The following is a 9,092-nucleotide window of genomic DNA, read 5'->3' as shown; positions in this document are numbered from 1 at the left end:
TAATAACCACATACATATGATGTATTTCAAGTCCTTTTGAAATTACCATCTAACTAATTAGCGGAACGCTATAACGTTTATTACAAGAGAACAATTCCAGGTATTTGTAGGAAACCTCGCTCCACAAAGCGAGTCTTTATACTTTAAGACTGCTTTTTTCGCACTATGCATTCTGACAAATTAATCATGTATGTCCCATAGGTTGTACACTTGGTTGGTTAGAACTACCACACCAAATACCTGTATATTTGTCAAAGAACCAAGTTCTACCTGAATTGTGTAGGCCGAATATCACTACAACAAATTTCCGGATTCGTAACAGAAATTCGTAACGGCTTTGTGGCCGTTACAAAATTCCCGTTACAGATGGCCATTACGAAAATTTCATAACAGGCATAAGCCGTTACTAATTTTTTTAAATTTGTAACAGAGAGCAGCCGTTACGAATTTTATATAGGCATGCCAGCCACACGCTTCGTCACACCTGGAGTATGTGAGTGTGCCATTCACATGCGTACCGCTGTGTTTCCACCCAAGATCAATAACATTAGAGGATATTTCCTCCCCATTCGTGTGCGACTCACATGCTTGATTTATGTATACCCTAATGAAATCAGATCGAAATTTCCATTTTTCGTCTCTTTTTTCTCTCTTTTGCTCTCAGCCCCTCTTCTCTTCCTCTCAGCCTATGAAAGCAGATGAATTTCTGCTCTCATCCTCTCTTCTCTTCCTCTCAGCCTATGAACCAAATCGAGTTTGATGAATCAGTTTCGATTCAGTTTAGCTTCTTTATCATCTATAATAGGATTTTTAGGGCTTCATCAATCGATTTTAGGGTTTCAGTCTGTATTGTGATTCATTTTTTCGATTTTAGTTTGTTCGTCGGAGTTCGAACTTGGAAGAACTGATCTTCACTCGTCGCTAATCGTGAGAAAGCACCTGTTCTACTTTGTTTAATTTATGTATCTATTTTTGGTTTTGATTTCGATTTATTTTCAGCTAGATTTAAAGTGATAATTGATTTAGGGTTTATTGTTCAATCGATTATGAGAATTGGGTTTTTGATTAGGGCATTTTATTCAGATTTATTTTCAGATGCAGATGAGAATGAAGTTGATAAGTTAACAGATAACCTACAAGGGGTTGGGATTGCTTCTGCTAGTGCTAATGGTTGCGTCCTAACAACTTCTAAAGGTAATTTTGATGTTTTGGGTTATTGGTTATTTTTAGTATTCTGCAATATAAACCCAAATCTCTTGTGAGGGTGTCGTTTGCAGTCTATATTTTTAATTAGAATCCATTGGAGAAAAAGTAGCAAGAAGAAGATTTTGCAGTATTGGGTATAAACCTTAATCTCTTGCTTATTTTGTTTGCTATGCTCTATGTAAAAAAAGTCATGGTTGTTTTTATCTCTGGTTCATGTCTGTGATTTTGGATATGGAAGTATGTTATTCTCTTGCTAGTTCTTCCTTCTGGATTTTCCAGAGTAGTTTAATTCTAGTTGTTAATGTTGTTGTCTAGCTTAATCTTGCTGCATACTTTGAGATGATGTTTCATTATAAGTCTTACAATGTTTTTTAAACTATTTGTTTCGCATCTTATAGAATGGGCCTTTCATTGAGAAGCAGCTAGCTACTGGTTTTTGCTTCAACATGTCAATGATTTGCCAGGCCTTTTTTTGTTTTGTTTACGAGTATTTATTTTGGGAGTCCCTTTTGTTTTGACGATGCTTAGGCTTGGTTTATTAAATTTCTGGAAGCCTTTACTAAATGAAAGGAATGTCTAGTTTGATTGTTCTATTGGTTTTCTAAATTTTTAAGTTGGTTGTGTAAGACTTACCAGATAGTTTGATGATTACTAGTTACGAGTTTGTAGAACAATACTGAGGTCAGTAAATGTTTGTGTACGTGTGTACAAGCGTGTGTTTTGTGAAAAAGGTATCTCCCAGGAGGTCAGTAGAGATGCTCTGGGGCATGTAAGTAAGGAGTGTGACAAGCAAGGTTTCCCAATGACGCAAGGAGTTTTGACTTCAGGCGGAGTTAGGCTCCTGATATATAGAGGTAAATAGAATGTGAATATGATTGTAGTTTGAGTTGTTCGTTTGTTATTTCTTGGTCTCTACTGGTTTGCATAGTTTTGTAGTTTTGTTAATCTTTTCTTTTCACGAACTCCTAGCTTCCGTGGACGGGGGAGATGTAATGGTGAGAGGAGAAGGAAGTCTGTCCGTAGGTGCATCATGAAACCAAGAGATGTCTGTGTTGAACTTGGTTATCTTGAAGAAAGGAAAGAATGATCTACCTGGGTTGACTGATGTGTAGCATGGGTATGTTGTTAATTTTAATACATATTCCAGATTTCTTCATATCTGTTGTGCTTTCTCGTTTGATACAGTTATCGAGAGCGGTTGATCCCTATAATTGTGGCATTAGTGTTGTTATTTTCCTGCAAGATAAGGTACTGAGGCAGTAGTAATGTGCACAAAATGTGGAAAAGAGGAGATCCTTCTAGATTCATTGTTAAGTGCATATTTTGCATATATTCAGTGTCGAATTCATGCTAGTAATTACTTAGTTTCTTGTTACGTTTGTTATGTTTTATTTATGTTTTGCTAGGTGAATCATCCAAAAGGAATGAATTGGCACTTAATTGTGCAATAAAAGAAATTAGCCACAAATGGAGAAAGGATAAATACCAAGTGTAACTCGTTCGAATCTAGGAGTTCTTGCTATCATTTCGAAGAGGACGAAAATACGAAGCCAACGGCGAAAGAATGGAGTCAATCCGACATTGTATGAAGAAATTACGAGCGTCCGAAGTGAGTGAAATATACGGAATTTCTGACGCACAAAATTGATAAAGGCGCCGGTTGTATTACTCAGGGCCACCATCTTGTCCCTTCCTTTCTGTGACCAGAAGACACTGTGTATTCAGTTCCGGTGGTAATTCTTCATGGCATATGAGCACGCTGATCATGGTGCGGTGGTGATTATCAGAAGCGACGACGATGGATCTCGGGGCTGTGTTGCTGTCACTGGCAGTAATGCAGGAGAAACTCGTGATGGTTGGAAGTTGATGTTCTTGGTGATTTTATGAGTCAAGCCATGGTAGATAATGATAGAGAGAGTTCGAACTGTGTCTCATGTTGATGGGCAGTGATGATCGCTGATGATGGAAGATAAAGAGATCGACAAGTTCAGGGAATGGAATGAAGATGGTCATTGCTGCTGTGATGATCATGGCAGTTAACGGCAATGTCATACGAATGAGCTGAGAAGAACAACAGACCGACTAAAGTGAGTTATAGATTGGAGAACCCGATATGGGTGGTGAACTGTTACTGCCATTGCCAGCAAATGGAGGATAGTGCTGCAAGTCGAGAGGACCTGAAGCTATACTATGGAACCTTAACGAGATGGAGACTGCTGGTGATTATTGACGGAAGTATGGACGTTGGCAGTAGATGATGGAGTGTGTTGGTGGTCTGTCGATCACGATGGTATTGATGGATAACATGGAGATGTTGTTGATAGTATTATTGATGACGATGGAGTTTGGATAGAGATTTGAGAGGAATTGGAGCTACGGTAGAAAACCATACCGTAAGATAACTCAAGAGTACTACGGTGGATTTACCCAACCATACGTAACAACAGGGAAGGTTACGGTGTGAACTTTCAAACCGTATGAAAACACAGGCGAGGCAATAAATGGGAAACACCACAGTACATAAACACAGGTGAAATAACGGGAGAAGAGAAAAATTGTCGAGGGAAAAGTTTATTGAAGTTCTGTTGTCAGTTTCCTAAAACTGACAAGCCATTGACGAATTTGGGTTGGGCTTCTACCATTCTATGCGAGCCCATTAGCTGTTTTCAAAAATCCTTCACACGGACAGACTTTAGGACGTGACTTCCTTATGGCATTTCGGCTAGTTTTGGCAATTGATTTGGACCGGGATTTGGCGCATGGGCACAACTAAGGGTGCACACGGTACGGTTCGGCTCGGTTCTTACCAAGACCAAGTACATGTACCTCCCTAGACTCGGTCCCAAAATTTTGGACCGGTACCTGTACCTCGATTCCGATACTGTTCGGGACCAGTACGGTTCCGGTACTATACTGGGTTCCATACTTTGCAATTTTTCCTGTTAATAAGGACCTGTTTTACTAAGCATGTATTGAAAGTATTGTTATTTGTTAACAATTAACAACTAACAAGAAGTAACAATACTATTAATACTAGCAAAGAAAACTATCAAATACCAAGTCTTAAAAAACTGAAAAAGTAACAAGTACCATAAGAGTCAAAGACTGACAGACAATCACTTACACATTCACACACACAATTAAGCAGTACTACAATAGTAAGAACTAAGAAGTAGTAAAAGAGTCCAAGTAACAAGTAGCAGACTAGCAGTAGCACTAAGTCACTGACTGAACATTGGTGGTAAAAATGTAGCACTGGTGGCAAAGGCAAATACAAAGCCTTGAATATCTATTGATTCTATGGCAGCAGCATTGGTGGTGGCATTAATGTTGATAGGACCAAGTAACGCTGCAAAAACAAGTAATAGAAGTTAGTAACTATTAGTCTATGATTATTACTGCCAAACACGGGTAATAAACTAATAATGTAATATGTCTATTTGTTACCTTCTTCACAAGTAAAACAGAAGTTTCAGTAAGTAAATGATACAAAGCAAAGCAGATTTCAGCTAAGAGAGTAACTACTTATCAACCCATAATATGAATTCATAGCAGGACAGTGCAGTAATGGTTATCAACTCATAACATGAATTCATAGCAGGACAGTGCAGTAATGGAGAAAATTGAATCCCTTCACACATACAGAAACATAGATGCATAGAACTAGCAGAATTCACCAACTCAAAACACAAAAGCCCAGTATTCGTTTACAAGTACAAGCCTCATACTACTACACATTTCATTACAAAAATGATAACTCAATCAGTGCTTATTTGAAGTTGCGGCACCATCAGTGTTTATCTACACCCCCAACATACATTTGCAAGCTTAAAATCAGCACACACAGACCAAGGAAACTTCTAAAAAGAATTAGATCAATCAAAAATCAACTATCAGTGCAAGTTTCTCAGCTTAATCCAACTATTTAGTGTTTATGCCCACCCACAACATACATTTTCAAGCTTATAATCAGCACATAGACACCAAAGAAATTTCTACCATATGTCTATAGGCTCAAACCCAATTTTTTGAAGAACAAAAAAATTCATTTAATTCACAAATTAAAACGATGATCAGTAAATACGATTTTAAAACTAAATTCAAAGTCTGTGTTTCATATGAACTAAAAAATAATGAAAAATCAAAAGATTATGAAGATAGAGTTCTGACCAGTTTGGTGGAAATACTATCCAAGCCAAATCAATCAACTCTTGTAGAGAAGGAACAAATCTTTTTGATATCTTAATTACAAATCTGATCCAATATCAAGGAAGGTAGAATTATTAGAATACAAATCAACACTACTTCAAAACCCTAGGTTCCAAAAATCAAAATAGGAGAACTGAATCAACTGATTCAACACTTATCCTTGGTTAATAATTTCTCCTTCTTCTTCTGGATCGAGAGGTGGTAAGTAATGGAGAAGAGAAGATTCAGAAGTCTCGTCCCTGTAATGGAGTTCTTCACTTCTTCTCCTTCTCAGAGAGAGAGGAGACAGAAAAAAAAAAAAAAAGGAAAATGAGAAGAGAAACCCTAGCCCTATAATGCTCGATTATATGACCCCCTTTAATCTAACGGCTAATACTGATTTATTATCCCCTAAATCTAACGGCTACTACTACTCGGTACAGTCGGTCCGGTACGTCACGGGACTTTTATTGGACCGTGTACCTGTACCTCCCAGAGTCCGGTTCCTATTTTTTGGACCGGTACCTGTACCCCCTTCCTCGGTTCGGTACAAAAACAGGTACGGTTCCATCGGTTCCGGGACGATCCGTCGGTCCGGCTCATGTGCAGGCTTAGGCACAACAGCACTTGGTACTATATAAGAAACTCTTCTAGTATTTTAGAGATATCTCTTAATATTTTATCAAGCCATTGGAGAGGAGAACTCAAGAGAAGAAAATCTAGGGTTTGGAGCTATTTCCATCACCGTAACTATTTCTTTACCATTTTATCATAAACTCATGGGTTTTCTTAGTACCATTAGTAGCTAAACTTCTTAGTGATTGGGGATGAATTCTAGTTCTAGTACATGATTCAATTTAGCATATAAATATATTCAAAAATTATTCATATGATTATTGTTTATTTTTACTTTAATAATTTTATGATTGATTGATAAACTGTTTAGGTGGAAAACTAAGTCAGTTTATTAGTGAATCTAATGCTAGTAATGAGTTAGGATATCCGTAATTGTTGAATAACTCTTACACAAGTAGAAATTGCGAAACCTTACAGAAGGATTCTGTGGAGCAATCGCAAGTAAAAACAACCCTAGTAAGTGGACCAAGCGTACTGAGTTTAACTAATAGGATCAAACCTAAGTTCACAAACCTTAAGGCATTCCAATGAATTACATCTTATAAGCATACTTCAAGGTGGTTCATACGGATTGAATTAGGAGACTAAGCCTACCTGTTTTCCATTGATATAAGGGATTTTGGGGATAACTAAGCGTACTTGCTTTCCCACGGTTGGTAATAATCTGTGATTTACAAAGAATAGATGAATATGCTACTTTGATGACTGTGTAGTAACGAAAAAGGATTCCTTGATCATATTTCTCTCATTGCTTGCAAAATTTATTACTTTCAATTGTTTTGTTTTTTACTTTGTTCCAAAATCTAAAACAAACCCCCCATTGTGACACTTCTGACAACTAAATCTCCCTGCTCTTCGTGGGAACGAATCTTATTTACCGCTATATTATTCATTAGTAAAGTAGAATACAAGTGAAATAATTTGAGTACCTACGACACGCATCATTCATTACTCATGGGGGTAAATATTTCTTATCAAGTATAAAGGATATCGAGAATCAGTTTTTCAGAGCTTCTGAATGTGGAAAAGAGGACTCCAGAATGCTTGAAACTAACAAAGTTCTGTCCAAATTTTCGGATGGTGAAGGTAATTTTTTCTGCTTTCTGTGTAAAAATTTTCCTTGTAATGTTGAATGGCCAATAGACCTGTGAATTGCTTATTCTTTTCTTGGAATTGTATATTCTGCGTGTGACGATATGAGTTTATGTGATGCATACCCTTAGTAGAGTTTTTGTATTCGTAGGGACATCAGGGGCATATATTTTTCTTGTGGATTTTCATCTAGCTTGTTATCACAGGTTACTGGACCTTACCTCTCAAGGTATTTCCTTATTCATGTAGATCGATTAAGACTTCTTTAATTTTTATCGGACATCACATGGATGTTGTATTCTTGCAGAACCTCCAAAACAGATGGCAAAGGCCATTACATGGTACCGGTCGCCATCTTCACAGTCGTCGTCATCAAGAAATCTCCTCACTTCAGCATCGAGAGATGATGGTTATGAGAGCGGGAGAGACTTCAATGAAGAGTTTTCAATGATCACAAGAAGTCACTCGTCCATTTTGGACAGACTGTACGCATGGGAAATGAAGCTCTATGCTGAAGTAAAGGTAATTTTTATGATACGTTTTGATGATAATAGTGGATATTGTGTTAACATTTAGGCACCCATGTGCATCATAGACAGTTTTCCTTGCATTAAACAAGCAAAAGGGTGTTTACCACTATCTCAACACCGGATTTGTGAACAAACACAACTTCTCTATATATAGGTTATAAGTATAAGTTTTGTGTTTCGGTGACTCTTGTATTCTGTTCCTAACTTACAGTCACTAGCCTATACTTCAATCGAATCTTTTTCTTTTCTGTAGGCCAGTGAATGTGTTAAGAAAAAGTATGAGAAGAAATGCAGTTAACTAGATAATTATCGGTGCCTTTTCTTGCAGCAATAACTTCATAACTGCTCCAGTTTTTGAGTGTGTCATCTCTTCTAGTTTTTGCTTACTCCCAACATCTAAGCATACAGTTTTTGTGTTCACAAGTTTTTTGAACGATGCTCTTTTTGATTGGAAAAGCTGGAGAATAAAGCAGTTAGTAAGTTTCTATGTTAGAGTAGACCGTAAGTTTCTATGAAATCCCGAAGAAAATTGATAATAAAAAATAATGGTACTTGGATTTAGTTCTTTTTTTATATGAACCTGATATGAATGGATTGAATGTGTGAAATGAATTAATTGAAGAAATTATCGTTGAATGTGGGTATGAATGGATTAGAAGGTATATGCAGGGTATTTGGAATTCTGTCTTATTTCAGGCAGAAATGAACTGCCAGTCAGCCTTGACCTGGTCAAAATTGGTCAAGGTTGATTGGCAGTAATTTCTTTGCTGTTCCAAAAATATTCGCAACGGCTTGTAGCTGTTACAACTTTCCATGTAGTAACGGCTCAAGCACGTTACTAATGTGCCACGTAGTAACGGCCCCTACCTGTTACGACCATGTTTTATAAAAAATTCATAACGGCCTTGAACTGTTACCACGTGTGAATTCATAGCGGCTCTCAGCTGTTACTAATGTCGTTACAACCAAAATTCGTAACGGCCCCATTGTTGTTACAAAAAAAAATGTAACACCCCTTTTTGTAACATGCAGGAGCCGTTACAACCTGTTTTAGTGACGACTGAGTCATGTTACTAATCCGTGAATTTGGTGTAGTGTATGCTCTTTGTTGACATTAAACAATAAAAAGCATGGCTCTATCTCTTCGTGCTCTATTTTCTTGAGCAACTATATATAAAAAATTAATCATTAATATGCTCGCACGATCTTTCCATTGACTCGTGTGTGTTCTCATAATCCTTTAGGATTTTATTATTCTCTAGAATCATTAAACTTCGGAGCATCCTCCAGTATTTATTCATGGACATGGTCAGAGACGATCAAATGGGATGATTTCAATAGTGATATAAATTATGGGTTGTGCCTTACGCATCTACTTCCTTTCTAGGTGAGCATTGATCTAACCTGATGGTCTCTCCATCTTCCTTTATGGAGCCACGG

The 9,092-nt window shown here is 37.3% G+C and overlaps 1 long non-coding RNA gene across 4 annotated transcripts; it reads left to right on the top strand.

Annotated features, from left to right (window-relative positions):
- Nucleotides 1-646: 646 nt before the first annotated feature.
- On the top strand, nt 647-4,204 carry LOC113347279. 4 transcript variants are annotated; one of them, XR_003358849.1, is made up of 3 exons: nt 647-927; nt 1,096-2,060; nt 2,176-4,204. It is a non-coding gene; the product is annotated as an uncharacterized LOC113347279 (long non-coding RNA). The 4 variants fall into 4 exon arrangements; XR_003358850.1 differs by having other exon boundaries at nt 1,084-2,060; XR_003358848.1 differs by having other exon boundaries at nt 647-2,060; nt 2,176-2,323; nt 2,613-4,204.
- The last annotated feature ends 4,888 nt before the right edge of the window (nt 4,205-9,092 follow it).

This window comes from Papaver somniferum, chromosome 2 (genome assembly GCF_003573695.1).
Source record: "Papaver somniferum cultivar HN1 chromosome 2, ASM357369v1, whole genome shotgun sequence".
NCBI classification, from domain to species: domain Eukaryota; kingdom Viridiplantae; phylum Streptophyta; class Magnoliopsida; order Ranunculales; family Papaveraceae; genus Papaver; species Papaver somniferum.
Note: the sequence above shows the minus strand (reverse complement) of the source record. Positions and strands in the feature narration are given on the sequence as shown.